Source organism: Oncorhynchus gorbuscha, unplaced genomic scaffold (assembly GCF_021184085.1).
Source record: "Oncorhynchus gorbuscha isolate QuinsamMale2020 ecotype Even-year unplaced genomic scaffold, OgorEven_v1.0 Un_scaffold_1117, whole genome shotgun sequence".
NCBI lineage: Eukaryota > Metazoa > Chordata > Actinopteri > Salmoniformes > Salmonidae > Oncorhynchus > Oncorhynchus gorbuscha.
The window spans coordinates 183,729-203,278 of record NW_025745992.1 but is presented as its reverse complement, the minus strand read 5'-3'; the positions used below and the strand labels follow the sequence as shown (position 1 = coordinate 203,278).

The following is a 19,550-nucleotide window of genomic DNA, read 5'->3' as shown; positions in this document are numbered from 1 at the left end:
AGTGTGTGTATGTAGACAGTGTGTCTCCATGTACCCCAGTGTGTGTATGACTACAGTGCGTCTCCATGTACTGATGTGTGTATGTAGACTACCAGTGTCTCCATGTAACCCAGTGTGTGTATGTAGACTACAGTGTGTCTCCATGTACCCCAGTGTGTATGTAGACTACAGTGCGTCTCCATGTACCCCAGTGTGTGTATGTAGACTACAGTGCGTCTCCATGTACCCCAGTGTGTCTGTAGACTACAGTGCGTCTCCATGTACCCCGGTGTGTCTCCATGTAGACTCCAGTGCGTCTCCATGTACCCCAGTGTGTGTATGTAGACTACAGTGCGTCTCCATGTAACCCAGTGTGTAGACTACAGTGTAGACTACAGTGTGTCTCCATGTGCGTCTCCATGTACCCCAGTGTGTGTATGTAGACTACAGTGTGTCTCCATGTACCCCAGTGTGTGTATGTAGACTACAGTGTGTCTCCATGTAACCCAGTGTGTGTATGTGACTACAGTGCGTCTCCATGTAACCCAGTGTGTGTATGTAGACTACAGTGTGTCTCCATGTAACCCAGTGTGTATGTAGACTACAGTGCGTCCATGTACCCCATGTACCCCAGTGTGTGTATGTAGACTACAGTGCGTCTCCATGTACCCCAGTGTGTCTCCGTCTACAGTGCGTCTCCATGTACCCCAGTGTATGTATGTAGACTACAGTGTGTCTCCATGTACCCCAGTGTGTGTATGTAGACTACAGTGCGTCTCCATGTACCCCAGTGTCTCCGTAGACTGCAGTGCGTCTCCATGTACCCCAGTGTGTGTATGTAGACTACAGTGCGTCTCCATGTACCCCAGTGTGTCTCCGTAGACTACAGTGCGTCTCCATGTACCCCCAGTGTCTCCGTGTACAGTGCGTCTCCATGTACCCCAGTGTGTGTATGTAGACTACAGTGCGTCTCCATGTACCCCAGTGTGTGTATGTAGACTACAGTGTGTCTCCATGTAACCCAGTGTGTCTCCGTAGACTACAGTGCGTCTCCATGTACCCCAGTGTGTATGTAGACTACAGTGCGTCTCCATGCCCCAGTGTGTGTATGTAGACTACAGTGCGTCTCCATGTACCCCAGTGTGTATGTAGACTACAGTGCGTCTCCATGTACCTGTCCCAGGTGTGTATGTATGTAGACTACAGTGCGTCTCCATGTACCCCAGTGTGTGTATGTAGACTACAGTGCGTCTCCATGTGCCCCAGTGTGTGTATGTAGACTACAGTGCGTCTCCATGTACCCCAGTGTGTGTATGTAGACTACAGTGTGTCTCCATGTACCCCAGTGTGTGTGTGTAGACTACAGTGCTCCATTTACCTGTCCCAGGTGTGTATGTAGACCATGTCTCCACCCCAGTGTGTGTATGTAGACTACAGTGCGTCTCCATGTACCCCCAGTGTGTGTATGTAGACTACAGTGCGTCTCCATGTACCCCAGTGTGTGTATGTAGACTACAGTGCGTCTCATGTAACCCAGTGTATGTATGCAGTGTCGTCTCCATGTGCCCCAGTGTGTGTATGTAGTGTGTCTCCGTAGACTACAGTGCGTCTCCATGTACCCCAGTGTGTCTCCGTAGACTACAGTGCGTCTCCATGCCCCAGTGTGTGTATGTAGACTACAGTGCGTCTCCATGTACCCCAGTGTGTCTATGTAGACTACAGTGTGTCTCCATGACTGTGAGTGTATGTCTACAGTGTGTCTCCATGTACCCCAGTGTGTGTATGTAGACTACAGTGCGTCTCCATGTAACCCAGTGTGTGTATGTAGACTACAGTGTGTCTCCATGTACCCCAGTGTGTGTATGTAGACTACAGTGTGTCTCCATGTACCCCAGTGTGTATGGAGACTACAGTGCGCGTCTCCATGTACCCCAGTGTGTCTCCGTAGACTACAGTGCGTCTCCATGTACCCCAGTGTGTATGTAGACTACAGTGTGTCTCCATGTACCCCAGTGTGTGTATGTAGACAGTGCGTCTCCATGTACCCCAGTGTGTCTCCGTAGACTACAGTGCGTCTCCATGTACCCCAGTGTGTATGTAGTGTCTCTCCATGTAACCCAGTGTGTCTCCGTAGACTACAGTGCGTCTCCATGTACCCCAGTGTGTCTCCGTAGACTACAGTGCGTCTCCATGTACCCCAGTGTGTGTATGTAGACTACAGTGCGTCTCCATGTACCCCAGTGTGTGTATGTAGACTACAGTGTGTCTCCATGTAACCCAGTGTGTCTCCGTAGACTACAGTGTGTCTCCATGTACCCCAGTGTGTCTCCGTAGACTACAGTGCGTCTCCATGTACCTGTCCCAGGTGTGGCTGTGCCCCTGGTCCATCAGTAAGATATCATCCACCTCATCCTCTATGTGGAAGGGGTGTAGCGAGCGGGTTCGTCAGGGGAAGGAGTAGTCAGACATGTAAGGGTGGGCGAGGGCTTCTTCTGCTGTCAGACGGTCCATGGGGTTAAAGGTCAGGATCTTTGCAGAAATCCAGGGCTGGAAGGGAAGAGGCATTTACCATGGTGCAGTGTGGCATGTACGGGCCAATATGGTATAGAATAGGAGTGTGTTAGTTTGTGTGGGTTCACCTGGTGGTATGTCAGGCATCAGTTTGTCCAGTGGGCACGTGAGTGTGTTAGTTTGTGTGGGTTCACCTGGTGGTATGTCAGGCATCAGTTTGTCCAGTGGGCACGTGAGTGTGTGTACGTCACGAGTGTGACTGTGTGTCTAGACTCACGCTGTGGGCTGACGTCGGGCAGTAGCTTGGCCAGTAGCTTGGCCAGTAGCATGGCCAGTAGCTTGGCCAGTGGGTTGGTCAGTGGGTTGGCCAGTGGGTTGGCCAGTGGGTTGGCCAGTGGGTTGGCCAGTAGCAGCCCAGTAGCTTGGCCAGTGGGTTGGCCAGTGGGTTGGCCAGTAGCTTGGCCAGTAGCTGGGTGGCCAGTAAGCAAGTGGCTTGGCCAGTGGGTTGGCCAGTAAGCCAGTGGGTTGGCCAGTAGCTTGACCAGTAGCTTGGCCAGTAGCTTGACCAGTAAGCTTGGCCCAGTAGCTTGGCCAGTGGGTTGGCCAGTAAGCTTGGCCAGTGGGTTGTGTGGCTGGGACATGTCACTGTGTATGTGTCTACACGATGCGAGTCTAGACTCACCCTGTGGAGCTGACGCGTCGGGCAGTAGCTTTGGCCAGTAGCTTGGCCAGTGGGTTGGCCAGTAAGCTTGCCCAGTGGGTTGGCCAGTAAGCAGGCCAGTAGCTTGGCCAGTAGCTTGGCCACTGGGTTGTGTGGCTGGGACATGTCACTGTGTATGTGTCTGCAGTGGGGTCTAGACTCACCCTGTGGGCTGACGATCGGGCAGTAGCTTGGCCCAGTGGGTTGTGCGGCTGGGACATGTCACCGTGTATGAAGACGGGGATAACACTGTGTAACTCCTGCCTGTCCTCTTCTCTCAGCACAGGGATGGACTCCAGGATCAGCTGCATCTGCTCCAGTTCATGGGCTCCTGCAAGAACACCGGTTCAACACAGGGTTAAAAACACAGGGTTCGTTTACACCCAACTGTCAGGCCACCAACTCCAGTGGCCTTGTGGTTAGTGTCCATCCTGAGATTGAAAGGGGAGGGGGGGGTTTGATCCTCGGTCAAGTGAGTGATGCCAAAGACTCTAAAACAGGACCTGATGCTTCTCTGTCTGGTCACTAAACATAAGATTCAGTCAGTTTAGCTAGCCAACTCTCAGGTTACCTCAGTTTAGCTAGCCAACTCTCCAGGTTACCTCAGTTTAGCTAGCCAACTCTCCAGGTTACCTCAGTTTAGCCAACTCTCCAGGTTACCTCAGTTTAGCTACCCCACTCTCCAGGTTACCTCCCAGTTTAGCTACCCCACTCTCCAGGTTACCTCAGTTTAGCTACCCCACTCTCCAGGTTACCTCAGTTTAGCTACCCCACTCTCCAGGTTACCTCAGTTTAGCTACCCCACTCTCCAGGTTACCTCAGTTTGCTACCCCACTCTCCAGGTTACCTCAGCTAGCAAGCTAATTTTCAAAGTTACCCCCAGAGTTTACACTGATATAGACAAGCAGCTCCATATCCAACCCCCTCCCCTGGCACCACTTAAAACTGTCTGCCCCATATCAGTCACACCATGTCAGAGAGTGTGAGCTCTGCCCAGAACCCGCGTGCCATGAAGCCTGTGGCCTACATTTCTGCCCCGTAGTTCAGTGGCACAGTGAACCTGCCTCACCGGTCACCCGTGTAAGTCTGTGCTTGACTGACCTCGCACGAGCGTTTTCCAGGTGAGCATCTCGGTGAAGATGCATCCGGCAGCCCACATGTCAATGGCCTTGGTGTAGTTGTTAGGAGAGAGCAGCAGGCGGGAGACCGGTACCATTTAGTCACCAAGCCCTCAGAAAGATGACCCTGGAGAAGGACGCAGAGGGAAGGGGAGGGTGAGTTAACACTTCTTTAGTGAGAAGTGCACACTAAGAGTTGAGCAGGAGCAAGACCCCTCCCTCTCCTGTTCAGAATGACTCCCAGCCCTCTCCTGTTCAGAATGACTCCAGCCCTCTCCTGTTCAGAATGACTCCAGCCCTCTCCCTGTTCAGAATGACTCCAGCCCTCTCCCTGTTCAGAATGACTCCAGCCCTCTCCCTGTTCAGAATGACTCCAGCCCTCTCCCTGTTCAGAATGACTCCAGCCCTCTCCCTGTTCAGAATGACTCCAGCCCTCTCCCGTTCAGAATGACTCCAACCCCTCTCCCCGTTCAGAATGACTCAACCCCTCTCCCGTTCAGAATGACTCAACCCCTCTCCCGTTCAGAATGACTCAACCCCTCTCCCGTTCAGAATGACTCCAGCCCTCTCCCGTTCAGAATGACTCCAGCCCTCTCCCGTTCAGAATGACTCCAGCCCTCTCCCCATTCAGAATGACTCCAGCCCTCTCCCCGTTCAGAATGACTCCAGCCCTCTCCCCGTTCAGAATGACTCCAGCCCTCTCCCGTTCAGAATGACTCTCCCGTTCAGAATGACTCCCCCTCCCCGTTCAGAATGACTCGAGCCCCTCTCCCGTTCAGAATGACTCCAGCCCTCTCCCGTTCAGAATGACTCCTCTCCCGTTCAGAATGACTCCAGCCCTCTCCCCGTTCAGAATGACTCCAGCCCTCTCCCCGTTCCAGAATGACTCAACCCCTCTCCCCGTTCAGGATCCCCGTTCAGAATGACTCAACCCCTCTCCCCGTTCAGAATGACTCAACCCCTCTCCCGTTCAGAATGACTCAACCCCCTCTCCTGTTCAGAATGACTCAACCCCTCTCCCCGTTCAGAATGACTCCAGCCCCTCTCCCAGCCTCTCCCCGTTCAGAATGACTCCAGCCCTCTCCCGTTCAGAATGACTCCAGCCCTCTCCCGTTCAGAATGACTCCAGCCTCTCCCCGTTCAGAATGACTCCACCCCTCCCCAGAATGACTCCAGTTCCCGTTCAGAATGACTCCAGCCCTCTCCCCGTTCAGAATGACTCCAGCCCTCTCCACGAGAATGACTCCAGCCCTCTCCCGTTCAGAATGACTCGACCCCTCTCCCCGTTCAGAATGACTCTCCCCGTTCAGAATGGCCCCCCTCTCCCGTTCAGAATGACTCGGCCCCTCTCCCCGTTCAGAATGACTCGACCCCTCTCCCCGTTCAGAATGACTCGACCCCTCTCCCCGTTCAGAATGACTCGACCCCTCTCCCCGTTCCAGAATGACTCTCTCCCCGTTCAGAATGACTCAAGGAATGACTCGACCCTCTCCCACGTTCAGAATGACTCGACCCCTCTCCCCGTTCAGAATGACTCGACCCCTCTCCCCGTTCAGAATGGCTCAACCCCTCTCACCGTTCCAGAATGACTCAACCCCTCTCACCGTTCAGAATGACTCAACCCCTCTCACGTTCAGAATGACTCAACCCCTCTCACCGTTCAGAATGACTCAGCCCCTCTCACCGTTCAGAATGACTCAACCCCTCTCCCGTTCAGAATGACTCAACCCCTCTCACCGTTCAGAATGACTCAACCCCTCTCCCCGTTCAGAATGACTCAACCCCTCTCCCCGTTCAGAATGACTCAACCCCTCTCCCCGTTCAGTTCAGAGAATGACTCAACCCCTCTCCCTGTTCAGAATGACTCAACCCCTCTCCCCGTTCAGAATGACTCAACCCCTCTCCCCGTTCAGAATGACTCAACCCCTCTCCCCAGAATGACTCCAACCCCTCTCCCCGTTCAGAATGACTCAACCCCTCTCCCCGTTCAGAATGACTCAACCCCTCTCCCCGTTCAGAATGACTCAACCCCTCTCCCCGTTCAGAATGACTCAACCCCTCTCCCCGTTCAGAATGACTCAACCTCTCTCCCCGTTCAGAATGACTCAACCTCTCTCCCTGTTCAGGATGACTCAACCCCTCTCTCCAGGATGACTCAACCCCTCTCCCTGTTCAGAATGACTCAACCCCTTTCCCAGTTCAGAATGACTCCTGCCCTCTCCCTGTTCAGAATGACTCAACCTCTCTCTCCAGAATGACTCAACCCCTCTCCCTGTTCAGAATGACTCAACCCCTCTCCCTGTTCAGAATGACTCCTGCCCTCTCCCAGTTCAGAATGACTCCACCCCTCTCCCAGTTCAGAATGACTCCACCCCACTCCCTGTTCAGAATGACTCAACCTCTCTCTCCAGAATGACTCAACCCCTCTCCCTGTTCAGAATGTCTCAACCTCTCTCTCCAGAATGACTCAACCCCTCTCCCTGTTCAGAATGTCTCAACCTCTCTCTCCAGAATGACTCAACCCCTCTTTCTCGCTCTGTGTGTGTTCAGAATGAATAAACAGAATGTGACTGAAACTGGTTTATCAGCTCTTATGAGATACACCTAAACCACAGACCCATAGGTTACTAGTTTATTTCAATGAATGAAACAGTTGTCATGCTACTGTACTGCTGTGTGTGTGTGTGTGTGTGTGCGTGTGCGTGTGCGTGTGTGTGTGTCTCTCTCTCTCTCTCCAGGTCTGTATTGACTTCAAAAGCACCATTGATCCTGTTAACTACATTCAGCTAACGACCTCTTAATGGTTGAGAAGCAGAGACTCATCAAAGCTCTATCAACAGAACAATCTGCTTCTGGAAGCTTCCCCGACCGCTCCCTATAATGGACCCTGGTCAACAGTAGTGCACTGTAAAGCCCTATAATGGACCCTGGTCAACAGTAGTGCACTGTAAAGCCCTACAATGGACCCTGGTCAACAGTAGTGCACTATAAAGCCCTACAATGCACCCTGGTCAACAGTAGTGCACTGTAAAGCCCTACAATGGACCCTGGTCAACAGTAGTGCACTGTAAAGCCCTACAATGGACCCTGGTCAACAGTAATGCACTGTAAAGCCCTACAATGGACCCTGGTCAACAGTAGTGCACTGTAAAGCCCTACAATGGACCCTGGTCAACAGTAGTGCACTGTAAAGCCCTACAATGGACCCTGGTCAACAGTAGTGCACTGTAAAGCCCTACAGCCTCGCGCCCCTACAGCCTCGCGCCCCTACAGCCTCGCGCCCCTACAGCCTCGCGCCCCTACAGCCTCGCGCCCCTACAGCCTCGCGCCCCTACAGCCTCGCGCCCCTACAGCCTCGCGCCCCTACAGCCTCTGGCCCCTTTGCCGCACAAACAGTGAAAGAAAGAGCAAGGAGACATACACAGGCCCAGTCAGCAGCCACAGAAAGCAGGATAATCCCCCTGCCTCACAAACACACACACACACACCAATCTGTACTTCCGGGACAGTAGAGTCAGCAACAATACGCTGCCTGCCAGTCTGCCCTCAGGCCCTGCAACACAAAAGGTACCCACCAAACCAGTGCCCAGTCTTGTTATTCCATCCTCAAAAGTCCCCACAAGGACAGTAAAACAAGATCACACCCACAAGGACAAAGGCTATTTTAAGCTTACGGGTTAGCTGTTAGGGAAAATTGGATTTGAATGGAAATCAATTCTTGATCCCCACAAGGTCCCATGCTGTGTGTGTGTGTGTGTGTGTGTGTGTGTGTGTGTGTGTGTGTGTGTGTGTGTGTGTGTGTGTGTGTGTGTGTGTGTGTGTGTGTGTGTGTGTGTGTGTGTGTGTGTGTGTGTGTGTGTGTGTGTGTGTGTGTGTGTGTGTGTGTGTGTGTGTTACAGTGGTAAAACAACACCCTCTGACCTGGGGAGAAATCATTAGTCGAAAAACATGAAACCATTTAATCCAACTGGAAAACATTTTGCAACGAAAACCAGTTTCTATTGGACAAATTCAAGTAGGCCCCTCCCCGTTCTGTTCCATTGGCTTCTGTTTGGTTCCCTGCTACGTCAGAGTGGTGAGCTGGCTGTTTCGGTCTCTGTCGCTAGAGTAGCCTAGTGGTTAGAGCGTTGGACTAGTAACCGGAAGGTTGCGAGTTCAAAACCCCCGAGCTGACAAGGTACAAATCTGTCGTTCTGCCCCTGAACAAGGCAGTTAACCCACTGTTCCTAGGCCGTCATTGAAAATAAGAATATGTTCTTAACTGACTTGCCTGGTTAAATAAAGGTAAAAAAATAAATTTAAAAAGGCTCACACACACACACACACCCTGTGTGTCAGTCAGGATATCATTATACAATTTTGAGAAGCACACAGGTTGTGCTGACCTTCTAAACGTAATGAACACCAGTCTGTAACCATGGCCTCCTTTATTATGGACATACCAATAAATCAATGAATTAGCTCAGGTAGGATAGTCCCATACTAAGCAGCCTAATGTCTTCAGCTCATAACAAGGCTCAGCTAGCCATCAAGGCCAACAAGGCTCAGCTAGCGGGCCAACAAGGCTCAGCTAGCGGGCCAACAAGGCTCAGCTAGCGGGCCATCAAGGCTCAGCTAGCGGGCCAACAAGGCTCAGCTAGCGGGCCAACAAGGCTCAGCTAGCGGGCCAACAAGGCTCAGCTAGCGGGCCAACAAGGCTCAGCTAGCGGGCCAACAAGGCTCAGCTAGCGGGCCAACAAGGCTCAGCTCAGCGGGCCAACAAGGCTCAGCTAGGGCGGGCCAGCAAGGCTCAGATAGCGGGCCAACAAGGCTCAGCTAGCGGGCCAACAAGGCGCAGCTAGCGGGCCAACAAGGCTCAGCTAGCGGGCCAACAAGGCTCAGCTAGCGGGCCAACAAGGCTCAGCTAGCGGGCCAACAAGGCTCAGCTAGCGGGCCAACAAGGCTCAGCTAGCGGGCCAACAAGGCTCAGCTAGCGGGCCAACAAGGCTCAACTAGCGGGCCAACAAGGCGCAGCTAGCGGGCCAACAAGGCTAAGCTAGCGGGCCAAGGGACAACAAGGCTCTGCTAGCAGACCAAGGGACAACAAGGCTCTGCTAGCGGACCAAGAGACAACAAGGCTCAGCTAGGGGGCCAAGGGACAACAAGACTCAGCTAGCGGGCCAAGAGACAACAAGGCTCAGCTAGCAGGCCAAGAGACATGTGCACCAACTGGAAATGATCTAGGTTGAATGACAGAATGATCTAGATGTAGAGACAGGAGAAATTATCAACTTAACAAAACCTGGTGGATATTCTAAGCAACACCAGGGTCCGGTTGGCTGGGTGGGTATATTTAGAAATGGGTAGATGTCGCTCTTGCATCAGCAGTTTTTAAGCAACTGAAGGAGCAGTTTGAAAACCAGCCAACCAGCCAGCAGAATGTCATGAAATCAGTCAATACACTATCAGAAATGAGGAAACTCCAAGCAGTTCCCAGCAGTCAAGACGACTGTAGTCAGAGATTTGGCAACAACCAGCATGGTAGACTGCCTGTAATGTTGCATAAGAAGTCTAGAACGAAAGAGGTTCTGAGAATCCACAGCAGATTAGAACAAGTGAACATTCTAACTAATTGTCTAACTCATTTCAGGAGAATTCACACACACACACACACACACACACACACACACACACACACACACACCAAAGCCACAGGTTTGCAACAGTCAGAGAGGCTGTGTTATCTAGCCCAGTGTGTGACAGAGAGAAGAACCTGTTTCCACTCACTGAGCACTGTGCTGTTCTCACTGCCAGTGGGTCTTCCATTCATGACAGGAAGAACAGCCATGCTGCTATGGTTCTCTATGTAAAGCCTTTTTCTGGGTAGAATAGTTTACATTTTTTGCACAAATGAAGCTAAAGTAATGTGGTTTAAAAAAAAAAAACATATGTATGATCTGTCTCAGATGGGTGGCTAACACCTCAGTGGAAGGAAGGGGGGGGGGGAGGATGAAGAGGGAGTGTAGAGGAAGGGAAGAGAGGGAGGATGAAGAGGGAGTGTAGAGGAAGGGAAGAGAGGGAGGATGAAGAGGGAGTGTAGAGGAAGGGAAGAGAGGGAGGATGAAGAGGGAGTGTAGAGGAAGGGAAGAGAGGGAGGATGAAGAGGGAGTGTAGAGGAAGGGAAGAGAGGGAGGATGAAGAGGGAGTGTAGAGGAAGGGAAGAGAGGGAGGATGAAGAGGGAGTGTAGAGGAAGGGAGGAGAGGGAGGATGAAGAGGGAGTGTAGAGGGAAGGGAGGAGAGGGAGGATGAAGAGGGAGTGTAGAGGAAGGGAAGAGAGGGAGGATGAAGAGGGAGTGTAGAGGAAGGGAAGAGAGGGAGGATGAAGAGGGAGTGTAGAGGAAGGGAGGAGGGAAAATAAGTGGAAGGAGAGGAAGGCAGCAGTTGTAGAGTACTATAGGGTTGTCTCAGAGAACCTGGTGACAGAGGATTAGTGGCTAGGGAAGAGAACCAGGATGAAGAGCTAGCTATACACACACACAGCTTTAATCCCCAGGAGATAGGTGTTAGGCATGTCTTTATACACACAGCTTTAATCCCCAGGAGATAGGTGTTAGGCATGTCTATATATACACAGGGGAGCTTTAATCCCCAGGAGATAGGTGTTAGGCATGTCTATATATACACACAGCTTTAATCCCTAGGAGATGTGTTAGGCATGTCTTTATACACACAGATTTAATCCCCAGGAGATGTGTGTTAGGCATGTCTATATATACACACAGCTTTAATCCCCAGGAGATAGGTGTTAGGCATGTCTTTATACACACAGCTTTAATCCCCAGGAGATGTGTGTTAGGCATGTCTTTATACACACAGCTTTAATCCCCAGGAGATAGGTGTTAGGCATGTCTATATATACACACAGCTTTAATCCCCAGGAGATGTGTGTTAGGCATGTCTATATATACACACAGCTTTAATCCCCAGGAGATAGGTGTTAGGCATGTCTATTATACACACAGCTTTAATCCCCAGGAGATGTGTGTTAGGCATGTCTATATATACACACAGCTTTAATCCCCAGGAGATGTGTGTTAGGCATGTCTATATATACACACAGCTTTAATCCCCAGGAGATGTGTGTTAGGCATGTCTATATATACACACAGCTTTAATCCCTAGGAGATAGGTGTTAGGCATGTCTTTATACACACAGCTTTAATCCCCAGTAGATGTGTGTTAGGCATGTCTTTCTACACACAGCTTTAATCCCCAGGAGATGTGTGTTAGGCATGTCTTTATATATATATATATATACACACAGCTTTAACCCCAGGAGATGTGTGTAGGCATATCTTTATATATATATATATACACACAGCTTTAACCCCAGGAGATGTGTGTTAGGCATGTCTTTATATATATATATATACACACAGCTTTAACCCCCAGGAGATGTGTGTTAGGCATGTCTTTATATATATATATATATATACACACAGCTTTAACCCCAGGAGATGTGTGTTAGGCATGTCTTTCTACACACAGCTTTAATCCCCAGGAGATATGTTAGGCATGTCTTTCTACACACAGCTTTAATCCCCAGGAGATGTGTGTTAGGCATGTAGAATGGTTTATTTTAGAGCTGTTGCTCTGCTTATAAAAGGCGAATACACGACTCAACTAAGTTTTTCCCTGCCGTTTTAAAAGCCTTGTGAACCTTGGAGTGGAAGCGGCGAGCCAAGAGGAGCGCTGTGTATGTGTGTGTGTGTGTGTGTGTGTGTTGCTATAGCTGGGTAATTGGGTCAACGTGAGTATGTGTGTCATGGGAGGAGGACTGTGGTGGAGTGATCCGAGCTACAGCAGGAAGCATGTGTGGTGGTGGAATGACGTTCTCTCCCCTCTATCTTTCCCTTCCTCCCCCATCCCCCTGCCTCAGCCCCCCACACATTTTTCCTTCCTCCCCTGTCTCAGCCCCCTCCCTCTGTCTCAGCCCCCTCTTCCCCCATCTCAGCCCCTCCCCTGTCTCAGCCCCCTCCCTCTGTCTCAGCCCCCATCTTCCCCCGTCTCAGCCCCCTCCCCCTGTCTCAGCCCCCTCCTCTCTCCTTATAACATTCCAGGAAATGTACACCTGCACATCAAGAGCAGCGACCATCTGCAAACCTACCAGTCTGCTGCTTCTTCATAATGACACACAGGCCTGGAGGGTGTTTAGGGGATATACGTCTCATTCACACCGATGTCTTTTCAGGGTTTTAGATGAGAACCACTTGTTTGGAAAATGACTAACTTACTTGGTTAAAAAAATATTTAAAAAAACACCCCTTAAACCACTAGTTGCTCACATGTAAAAGACCGGCATGGTATTGTCTTCATTTGATCTAACTTCCTAGAACAAAACTGGGTTCAATAAAACGTTTTATATTCCGATAAACAAACCTCAGTATGTATGTCAAGGCCATTTTGAATTAAGAAATCTTCAGGGTTGGATTACATCTTGTAAAATAGGAGGTCAAGTTGCCTCACTGAGCAGATGTCATATCACTCAGCTAATGCTAGTCTACACAGCCATGACCCTTGACCTGCTTCACTGAAGGGCACACTTAAGCTAAGCTAACTGCTAAGCTAGCTCACTCTGGTCCCGGCCGAGTCCCTGCCATGCTCACTGTGCCAAGCCGAAAAGGAATGCTATTGCTAATGCTAAGCTAACGGACGCAAATGCAATGCTTTTGCCGAACCCAATGCGTCTCGTCAGCCCAAGGGCACGCTAAGCTAAATGCTAAACTAACACTGGTTGTAACAGGTCAGCCACGTTCCCTGCTTAACCTCAAGGCATGATTATGCTACGTTAGCAGCTTGAGAGCAGCTCTAAGGCTTGGAGAAAGGCTCCCACGATAGGCAGGACAAAGGAATGATTGACTGACTGGGAGGGAAATGCACAGGATGCTTGATTCCTGCCTGCACGTGAATTCCAGACATTCTTGGTGGTGGGCCACTGGGTGTTTGACTGCTGCGGGTCCCACAGAAGCAGGCTGAGGAGGCTCTGAGAAACTCTGCACACAACAGGCTCTCACACAAACCCCTCCACATACAGAACCACCCAATCCTCTAGCAGAGTTCAGAATATTTCTAAGGGTGGGGGGATGGGACAAATTCAGAGAACTTCAATAGAGCCTAAAGGAAGTCTGAGAAACAGACAATGTAATCTCCATAAGAACCCAATCACCTAAACCCAATCAGAGACAAATGTTGGCCATATTAAGCCAATCAGGGCCCATCTCTGGTCATATTAAGCCAATCAGGGCCCATCTCTGGTCATATTAAGCCAATCAGGGCCCATCTCTGGTCATATTAAGCCAATCAGGGCCCATCTCTGGTCATACTAAGCCAATCAGGGCCCATATCTGGTCATACTAAGCCAATCAGGGCCCATATCTGGTCATACTAAGCCAATCAGGGCCCATCTCTGGTCATACTAAGCCAATCAGGGCCCATCTCTGGTCAACACAGGACATGGAGTAGGTCTTGCTGAAGATTGGCTGATTGGCTAACAGCCGTGTTATATCAGACCGTATACCACAGGTATGACAAAACATACATTTTTACTGCCCTAATTGCACTAGTAACCAGGTTCTAACAGCAATAAGGCACCTCGGGGTTTGTGGTATATGACCGATATACCACGGCCGAGGGCTGCATCAGGCATTACGCCGTGCCATACACCACACCCTCGGGCCATATTGCTCAAATATAGCATCTATATAGACACTATAGAATATCTATACATTGAGACGTGTGCAAGTTCTTGCCAGTGTCCCACAGAGACCAAGGTTAGTTGCTGCAAATGGGCTGGTTCTTTATTTAGACAGAGTGAGCTGTACAAATAGCATGCAGAGAGGCAGGGCCAGCCAGCTACCCCAACAGCAGGGCAGCTTGGGCAGGCAGGGGCACGTGAGTCAAGTGGTTGTCCCCCCCCCCCGTCCACTCAGGCTGTGTGTGTCCAGGCTCTCTGGATGGTACATGGAATGCGACACCAAATGACCGTGATCCTCTGGAGAGAGAAGCGTGCACACACACCCCCCACACACACACACACACTTGAGCACACACACACACACACACACACACACACACACACACACACACACACACACACACACACACACACACACACTTCTGCAGTCCACGGAAATACAAAAAGAGTTGACATCAGCAGAGGGTCTTTTTCAATAGGCCGTTCCCTTGCCTCCACCTCATCAAAACAAAACCTGCTTAGATAGGGAAAACACACAGCAGAACAGAGCTGCTATAGGGGCGAGGAGAGGCAGGAAGAGGACGGAATGTGGAGGGGGTGTCTGGCTAGAGACTGAAGATCGTGGGAAAATCTCTCCAACTTCAAACAGGCACCTGTAGCGCACGCACACGCGCACACACACACACACACACACACACACACACACACACACACACACACACACACACACACACACACACACACACACACACACACACACACACACACACACACGGAAATGCCAGTTTCCTGCTGTGTCCCCAGCACGATTGCTATTCAAAGAAGAGAGTGTTCTCTAGCGATGCGTCATTGCAGAGTAGCGAGTCAACACTTGATCTGTGATATGAGCCACTAAAACCAGCTGCTTTTGGGCTGTGTTGTGTGAAGCTGTGGCCTCGCTGTAAAGACTCTGGCACGGGGCTGAGCAGTGTGAGAGAAAGTGTGAGCCTAGCTAACTGTAAAGTCCGAGTGAATCCTGTGCTGTGCCAGAGAGAGAGGGCGAGTCCCACCAGACAGGCCCCGGTGATGACTAATCTAAGACACCTGTAGCTGCATGGTGACTACTCCACTCCTCTCTCCTCACCCCTTTCTTCATTCGTCTGTGACTCCTGCTCTCCCCTCGGAGTCCTGTCTAAAGAGCAGTGTACGACTGGGGAAAAGAGACACCTCAACCTACATTCTCCCAGAGCCAGACATATCAGCCTCATCTCCACATCTCTGAAGTTTGAACGCCTGACTGGTGCACAATATATACCACACAGCTGAAAGTGGCACACACAGTCTGGTCAACACCACACAGCCTGATCAACACCACACAGCCTGGACAACACCACACAGCCTGGTCAACACCACAGCCTGGTCAACACCACACAGCCTGGTCAGCACCACAGCCTGGACAGCACCACACAACCTGGACAAACACCACACAGCCTGGTCAGCACCACAGCCTGACAACACCACACAGCTCTGTCAATACCACACATGCCTGGACAACACCACACAGCCTGGACAACACCACAGCCCTGGTCAACAGTCTAAACTCTTGTCCTCGGCACCAGGGAGCAGGATGTGGATGCGGCCTCCCACCCCTCAACGGAAATATTGGTTCCCCAGGGCCTTATCTCAGCGAAACATTTCCCTGGGAAGGAAACGAGGCGCCACTTCAGGAACTACCATACCATCCTTGTTAACTTCCTGCGGTGCAGTGTGGTGTGATAGGCTGATTAGCGTCACCCGAGGGATTAGCCCAGTTGGTTTCTGGGCACAAAGCCAGAACACTAGGCAGGTATCACATGGTTATTACAGACAGTAACGACTGTTAGTTGAACTAGCCTCTTACCTTGTGTGAGTAGTGAGGATCCATGATCCGGGCCAGTCAAAGTCTCTATCTTCAGCACCAGGTCCTCTGTGTTGACGAACAACGTTGGCAGGCTTCAGGTCTCTGTGCAGTACGTTGGCAGAGTGGATGTACTTGAGGCCTCTCAGCAGCTGGTACATGAAGAGTCTGGCGTGATCCTCCAGAGAGGAGACCCCTCTCCAGGAGCTGACACAGGTCTGTCTCCATGTACTCCTGGACGATGTACACAGAAAGTTCACCTCTGTCAGAGAGACTATGTCCTCTGTTAGGTGACGACCGCTAGGCCCAAGGGTCTCAAATACCTGGCAGAGGGAAGGTGTTCATATGTTAACATCAACTCATACGAGCAGATATACACCTGCATGCAGTCTGTGTGTTCCTGACTGTGTGCAGTGTAACCTCCAAGCTGCCTGTTTAACACTAACTAATGAGGCGGTGGTCCAGCAATTGGAAGTGACTTGTATTGTTCGACTCAGGCCAAGTCGTATGACTGCAGAGTTTGATGTTGCAGTGTGACTTGAGCAAAGGGGAGTCTCTCCCCCCCGCCCCCTACTGTCTGCAGTGTTAGGGGCTGACCCGTTCACTCCACTGTCTGCAGTGTTAGGAGTCACCCATTCCACTACACTGTCTGCAGTGCTAGAGCTGACCTGTTCCACTGTCTGCAGTGTTAAGAGCTGACCCGTTCCACTACACTGTCTGCAGTGTTAGAGCGACCCGTTCCACTGTCTGCAGTGTTAGGAGACTGACCCGTTCCACTGTCTGCAGTGTTAGGAGCTGACCCATTCCACTGTCTGCAGTGTTAGGAGCTGACCCATTCCACTGTCCCAGTGTTGTTAGGAGCTGACCCATTCCACTGTCTGCAGTGTTAGAGCGACCCATTCCACTGTCTGCAGTGTTAGAGCTGACCCGTTCCACTGTCTGCAGTGTTGAGGAGCTGACCCGATCCACTGTCTGCAGTGTTAGGAGCTGACCCGATCCACTGTCTGCAGTGTTAGGAGCTGACCCATCCACTGTCTGCAGTGCTAGAGCTGGAACTGTTCCACTGCCTGCAGTGTTAGAGCGACCCCGTTCCACTACACTGTCTGCAGTGTTAGGAGCTGACCTGCCTCCACTGTCTGCAGTGTTAGGAGCTGACCCGTTCCACTGTCTGCAGTGTTAGAGCGACCCATTCCACTGTCTGCAGTGTTAGGAGCTGACCCATTCCACTGTCTGCAGTGTTAGGAGCTGACCCATTCCACTGTCTGCAGTGTTAGGAGCTGACCCGTTCCACTGTCTGCAGTGTTAGGAGCTGACCATCCACTGTCTGCAGTGTTAGAGCTGACCCGATCCACTGTCTGCAGTGTTAGAGCTGACCCGACCACTGTCTGCAGTGCTAGGAGCTGGAACCGTTCCACTGCCTGCAGTGTTAGGAGCTGACCCGTTCCACTGTCTGCAGTGTTAGGAGCTGACCCGTTCCACTGTCTGTGTTAGAGCTGACCATTCCACTGTCTGCAGTGTTAGGAGCTGACCCATTCCACTGTCTGCAGTGTTAGAGTTGACCCATTCCTGTCTGCAGTGTTAGAGTCTGACCCATTCCACTGTCTGCAGTGTTAGGAGCTGACCCATTCCACTGTCTGCAGTGTTAGGAGTTTGACCCATTCCACTGTCTGCAGTGTTAGGAGCTGACCCATTCCACTGTCTGCAGTGCTAGGAGCCTGACCCATTCCACTGTCTGCAGTGCTAGAGCTGACCCATTCCACTGTCTGCAGTGCTAGGAGCTGACCCATTCCACTGTCTGCAGTGTTAGAGCTGACCCATTCCACTGTCTGCAGTGTTAGGAGCTGACCCATTCCACTGTCTGCAGTGTTAAGAAGATTGACCCATTCCACTGTCTGCAGTGTTAGGAGCTGACCATTCCACTGTCTGCAGTGCTAGGAGCTGACCCATTCCACTGTCTGCAGTGTTAGGAGCTGACCCATTCCACTGTCTGCAGTGCTAGAATGACCCATTCCACTGTCTGCAGTGCTAGAGCTGACCCATTCCACTGTCTGCAGTGTTAGGAGCTGACCCATTCCACTGTCTGCAGTGCTAGAGCTGACCCATTCCACTGTCTGCAGTGCTAGGAACGACCCATTCCACTGTCTGCAGTGTTAGGGAGCTGACCCATTCCCCACTGTCTGCAGTGCAAAGACTGACCCATTCCACTGTCTGCAGTGTTAGGAGCTGACCCATTCCACTGTCTGCAGTGTTAGGAGCTGACCCATTCCACTACACTGTCTGCAGTGTTAGGAGCTGACCCATTCCACTGTCTGCAGTGTTAGGAGCTGACCCATTCCACTACACTGTCTGCAGTGTTAGGAGCTGACCCGTTCCACTACACTGTCTGCAGTGCTAGGAGCTGACCCATTCCACTGTCTGCAGTGCTAGGAGCTGACCCATTCCACTGTCTGCAGTGTAGGAGCTGACCCATTCCACTGTCTGCAGTGCTAGGAGCTGACCCATTCCACTGTCTGCAGTGCTAGGAGCTGACCCATTCCACTGTCTGCAGTGCTAGGGCTGACCCATTCCACTGTCTGCAGTGCTAGGAGCTGACCCATTCCACTGTCTGCAGTGCTGAGCTGACCCATTCCACTGTCTGCAGTGCTAGGAGCTGACCCATTCCACTGCCTGCAGTGCTGAGCTGACCCATTCCACTGCCTGCAGTGCTAGGACTGACCCATTCCACTGTCTGCAGTGTTAGGAGCTGACCCATTCCACTGTCTGCAGTGCTGAGGAGCTGACCCATTCCACTGTCTGCAGTGCTAGGAGCTGACCCATTCCACTGTCTGCAGTGTTAGGAGCTGACCCATTCCACTGTCTGCAGTGCTGGGAGCTGACCCATTCCACTGTCTGCAGTGCTGGAGCTGACCCATTCCACTGTCTGCAGTGCTAGGAGCTACATTTCCATACGAATGGCCAATAAAAGTATTGTACAGTTCGTTACTGCATTTCCTCGTTACCTTGACGGTGTTGTCGTGGTCCAGCCTCCTGATGATCTTGATCTCTCTCAGGCGTGTTTGACGCTCTGAGATCCGTCAGAATGATCTTCTTCACCGCCACTCGTTTGTCGCAGTCCGTGTCGATGGCTGAGAACACCAGGCCCGTTCCCTCCGTAGCCCAGAGGCTTCAGGTCCATGTAACGTGGGCCCAGGTCAAACCCGTGGATGTTCATCAGAGACTCAAACTTCTCCGCCATCTTGGATTTGGTGTTTGACTAAGTTTGCGATTGACTTTGGGGTTGTTCAATACAAAATGGACAAACTGACTGGAAATAAGCTATAGGAGGTCTTGCCTGGTGTGTAATATTGTGAAAATAGAAATGTGGATGGTATAACCCTCACAGAAGACTACTGTTTCCCCTGTCTAACCCTCACAGAATCACACGGCTCTCGGACTCACAACCAGAGTAGAAAGTCATGTTTGTTTGACAAAATGGAACAGCTTTTTCCAGGCCTAATATGAATGACTTTTTCAAAAATCTGTTTTGTTGTTGTTGGTTGTTTTGCCGTTCCTCCCGGTTATTAAACCGTTTTTAAACGTTTATAGTGTTTAACAATAAGCAATAATGGAATGAACTCAAGAAGGCCAATTCA

The 19,550-nt window shown here is 51.1% G+C and overlaps 1 pseudogene; it reads right to left on the bottom strand.

Annotated features, from left to right (window-relative positions):
- Nucleotides 1-2,318: 2,318 nt before the first annotated feature.
- On the bottom strand, nt 2,319-19,153 carry LOC124021445 (annotated as a pseudogene).
- Between the last annotated feature and the right edge of the window lie 397 nt (nt 19,154-19,550).